This window comes from Orbicella faveolata, unplaced genomic scaffold (assembly GCF_042242905.1).
Source record: "Orbicella faveolata isolate gen_17 unplaced genomic scaffold, um_ofav_v1 contig_13, whole genome shotgun sequence".
NCBI lineage: Eukaryota > Metazoa > Cnidaria > Anthozoa > Scleractinia > Merulinidae > Orbicella > Orbicella faveolata.
The window spans coordinates 15,092,201-15,097,500 of NW_028301540.1; the positions used below are offsets into that span (position 1 = coordinate 15,092,201).

At 39.2% G+C, this 5,300-nt stretch overlaps 1 pseudogene; it reads left to right on the forward strand.

Moving 5' to 3' along the window:
* The first annotated feature begins 1,389 nt into the window (after positions 1 to 1,389).
* On the forward strand, positions 1,390 to 4,924 carry LOC149115206 (uncharacterized; annotated as a pseudogene).
* Positions 4,925 to 5,300: the final 376 nt, after the last annotated feature.

Genomic DNA, 5,300 nt, shown 5'->3' on the forward strand with positions numbered 1-5,300 from the left:
GACTACAAGAGATGGAGAGACCAGGGAGCTTCATTACCTCAGTTGTGAGGCAAGACGTGAAATTCCAAGGGGACCTTGGGATGAGTGTCCTGGATTATTTCTTCCAGAAAAAACACTGGAATTTGCTTTCCATGTCTTACCTTCTCCTCTGGAAGAAGAATTGAAGGTAATAGCCCATCCAGCTTGGATCCCTGTCAACGATGCATCACAGTTTTATGCCAAAGCGCAAAAAGAATTAAGACAGCAAAAAGAAGATTTGAAATGCAAGGCTTGGAAGTTGCATCCTCTCTACAAAGAAAACAAGGCAACCCTCATTGAGAGAGCAGGAGGCTATTCGAACCTGAACTTAAAGAAGTACAAACTGGTGCAGCAAGTAACCCAATTCGCTTAAATGACGAAACTGCCCTGCTGTTATAAAGAGGCTAAGGACTGGAATACAAAGCAGACTGGGGGCAATCTTTGACAGACAATATTCTACAATAAATTAATGAGGTCCTTGGATGCCGAGGTGCCGTTACAATGAAACACGCTGTTCATGCTGGGACAGTCAGGAAAAAAGACAAAGAAAGTACTGGCACCTCCACAAATGTTCAAGGTAGTTCGGAAAGAGGAGAGCAGGAGAAGCAGCCAGATCAACAGACAAGAGGTGAGAGAAAAAAGAGCGAGAAGCAGCAGTGGTTGGAAGACCAGGAAGACAAGGAACACGGCTTCTTTAAACATATGATGGGTGACATGAAGCAACAAAGACAGGACATGAAGGATTTCATGTCGTCCTTTCAACAGAAGGAAAATCAACAAATGCAAACCATTGACACATTTCTTGGTGCTATGACCCAATTCCTCTAGTCCAGTTAGGCTAACAACAACAATATCGACAAGGAATGACTCAGGTCAATGAGAAAGGAAACTTTCAACGGAACTTTATTATTATATATAAATCGCCGTTCATAAGGAGTCATTCTGTTTTGTTCTGAACGCTCATTATACACAAGCAAATACGAATTTGATTAATGCTTATAAGCTATGATTTTTCATGAACAAGAACTGTAACAAAACTTATGTGAATTCACATTTATTTGTTTATCTTGTGATGCTTGAGGTGTTTCCTAGTCAATGTAGTCCATGAGGGCATCCCTAACATCCTTATCATCTCTGATTATGTCATTACACTGCTGTCTGTTATTTGGGTCTTGATCATCTGGAGCATTATCACCATCCCAGTAGTCATCAGCATTCATGTAGAAATGTATTTTCCTTCGGACGTTCAGCATGAGTACGCATGTGATTTATGCTAACACATCTTGTGTTAGCACATGGAGTCTCTCAAGACTCCAGTTGGAATATATATAAGGAGTGAATAGGTGATATATTCACCAAGTGCGACACTACTCGACGGTGCTTGTAGTTTTCTTGTTTGTTTCATCGTGTTTGAGATGCCCTCGAGTCCCGAAACTTTGAAGAACCCTAAAGAGTCTGCTACAGAGGACGTTTTCGAACGTTTTAAAACGTACCTTGACCACAAGATTGAAAATCTCTCATTGGGATTAAGCTCGCAATCGTCAAGTGAAACTGGAAAATTGCAAAGAGCCTCTAAGGCTGGCAAGCTTAAGTTCCAAGGCAACAAAGACCAGTCCCTGTTTAACTCCGAACTTCAGGCGACGGTAGACGAAGCCGCTAACTTTCTTGGCTTGCACGACGTCGACAAAGCTGGTAAAAAGGTGAGGACTTAAGAAAAAGTTTGCGACATCGTCAGAAGATCATAAAACTCGCAGACAAGAGCGAAGCAGGTTGGCTTGCAGTGAAGGAATATGAGGCGGAGGAGTTAGCTAGTGATTCGGACGACAAGAAGAGGATCAGGAAGGCGCAGGAGAGAGCTTTGAAGAAGAAGCAAGATGCTTTTAAGAAAGGCGAGAAGAATGACTCCCCTCTACACTCATACTTCTCGCGCTGCTGACGACCGGTCTCTTTCTCGAGGTATGCTCCTTGCCCTTTATTTGTTTTTTCAACGTGGCAGGCAGGTGCTCTCACTCTGCCTGCCTTACAGTCTTGTGTATTTGTGTTATGCTTCAGCGTTCTGGAGAAGGAAAATGATTTTCTTTCATACGAACGGAGTGAGGGAGAAGGAAAGTTGTACAAAACAGCACAGGCTACTGCTACTTTGGAAGAATATTTCTCACATATTTTTTCACACATTGCATTATTTCAAAAATCCTTTTGCCACTATAACTCGTTATGGTTGAGGGTACAAGATATTAATCAGTGACATCCAAATTTCACACACACTGAGACGTAAAACTGAGAACAGTGTCATAATTGCAAAGTTTTGTAGCCATAAAGTGAAAACCAGCCTTTACAAAGCATGGATAAAGCTGTTAAACATCAAAGCAACTGATTTGTTCCCAAGTTTTGCCTTGACTGTGGGATCGAAAGACCGGCTATTCCTCAATGAGAATTTAACCAAGTATCAAACCAGCAAACCAAAGACGAAGAGATGGATGCATAAGAAGTGTGTGGACAATGGATGGTAAAGCTTATGTTAGAACTTCCCCTGACAGGAATCCTACCACAATCTTCTCAGAAAATGACTTAGATGCCCTTTAAAATGTACTAATAATAGAGCTGAAGACAGGGAGGGTAGGAAGGGTACGCTCTTGCTTAGGAGGATTTTGCTGAAGGCCATGTCTCTTGAATAACTTTTTTAATTTTCATTGCTTTTCTTTGCTTCACCAGCATACGATTTAATTCCCTATTATAACCAGCTACGATCGACAAATTCTGTAATCAGTCATCAGCAATATTATCTGCTGATAATATAGCTGAAAGGTTGTTATGCTACTGCTATAACTATCTTCCTCCCTCCAAAATATTAAGGTTTGCAAAATGTAGTATCTACTTTTACTCAAAATCTACATGGTCAAAATTTCTATTATTATTATTATTATTATCATTATTATTATTATTATTATTATTACATAAGCTTTCCAGTAAAGATTCGCTCTTTTTAAGATCATATGCATAACTGTTCACCATGATAATTTTATTGTTAGACTTGAGACTAATTTTCGACGAAACTTGTTCACAAATGTATACACTGTAACCTAACCTGAATTTAAAAAGCGATTGATTTTCTCTTTAGAGGTATCAGTAAAAGATAAGTCTTAAGAAACACACGTTTAGTCAACATAACGGTACAATATTTTAATGCCAAAATTTTTGACAAATTCAAGTAGCATTGATCTTGCTGTCACACAATGAAGGAGGCAACGGACTTGCCTTCCACTCTTTGGGTTTTTGAACTGTTAAGATATTCCAAAACGTTTTTGCTTTCAGAAAGTCTGGAAAATTATATCATACCTATCAATATTAAGAAAGACATTCGGGGAGGAGTGACATTGTAGGCCGACAGTTACTTAGAGCCATTATTTTTATCATTTCAAAGCCAATAATTGATGTCTTAACATACTTTTAAAAGTTATTTTTGCAGGTTTGTCTAAGCGTCTTTACCTCGTTCCATGGAATTTCCCAAAACTGGATTAGAATCGTCCAAAAGAAAGAGGACATTGGAGACGGGCGGGGAAAGCATGCAAACTGGCCAAACCAACTAAGCGAGGAAACAACATAAAAGGTGGACCCCACGATTATGAACTCAGAAAGAGACTCACTAGCATTGTATTATGACCCTTGAGAAAAACTGAAGGAATATACTAGTTATTCTCCAGTTGTAATATTATTTTTAATATTAACTTTGTTAATCACGCTATCCCTTTACTACTACCCTGGTGCCTGTCATTCAGAGTGGAAATTCTTACAAGCCATATATAGTATTTCAGCAATAATTTTAGTCTGTAGCTTATTTCAATAACATCACTGCAAGCAACTGAGGTACCGGCAATGTATGAAGTAACTAAAAAGAAACACACCTGCAAGGTACATTGATGTCACGGTCTTCTTTGAAACAGCATAGTTACGATCCGAAATGAATGAGTGGCATTTAAGTGGGAACTGGTTGCCTCAAGTAATTAAGTTCTTGTACAATTATTGTTAATCTTAAGTATTATGCTAAAATTTTTACCACTGTACATAGTAGCATGATGCACGTCCATACTGTTTGCTGACCGCTCGATTAGCCTTAGCTATTTCTAAGTGGCTGTGCTCTGTTTTTCATTGCTATTTTTTCACATTGCATGTATTTATTTTTATTGTAAAATTTTTCTGGGCATGAAATAAAGATTGTTGTTGTATGCAAAGACTGCTAAGAATTTTATTACTCTTTGTTTTAGCAAGGAGTGGAACTGAAAATAACATTGGTAAGCTAAAGAGTATAGCCTATACAATTGTTTTGGTCTTCATGATGAGCAGTTGTCACCAGTTAATTGTGAACATCATTTAGTATCAAACCCTTCCTTGCATGGAACCATTGTTAACTATATTGTAATAGGAATGTTAAGTAAACTCAATTACAGTCACCTTAATCTAATGGCCATTTGTTAAACATTCTCACTTGTTCTACCTACCAAGAATTGTAAATCAGTGTGTTTAGCTCATTTTTTAAAATTGTTTTGAAACAGGTGATGAAGAAATGCCCATAACCCCAAGCAGTGCAATCTGTAAAGGGCCCCTGTAGGGCCCCAGTGGAAGCCCGCTGTGCCACCTGCTGCTGTGCTGCTCGACCTGCTGCTATACTACCAGCTGTGCCAGTCCTGCTGTTGCTTGTTCTACCTACCAAGAGTTATTATTTAGTGAGTGTGATAATTACCATTATTATTCAAATTATTTTGAAACAGGTAATGAAGAAATGCCCATAGGCATTGCTGCAGGAGGGGGCCCAGAAGAAGCACCTGCAGGAGCCCCTGCTGCAACAGCAGGTGAACCAGGAGCAGCCACCAGCAGGAGCCCCACCAAAGGCAGCTGTTGTGCCACCTAGGCCAGCTGCCTCACCTGAGGGACTGACCATGAAACAACACAGGAGTAAGTGATAACTGAAACAATTGATTATATCAATATTTGCAAATGGACATATGGTAGCTTTTTTAAATGGAAGTTACAATCAGATATATCATTAGAAAAGTAAAAATCTAAGACTTCTTTATATTAGGTGAGACCTGGAAGTACTATGGCCCCATTTGAAATGGTCAAAACTTGTTGTGGACTCAGTTGGCTGTGCCTCACGAGTCCACCACATTTTGACCACTGTGATGATGCATACTCTTGTCGCTTAGAGTACCGATAATGCTAAACCACATTAGATTTGCTAATTTGAACAGTTAATGAAATCACCTTACAGGCAGATATTTTCTATG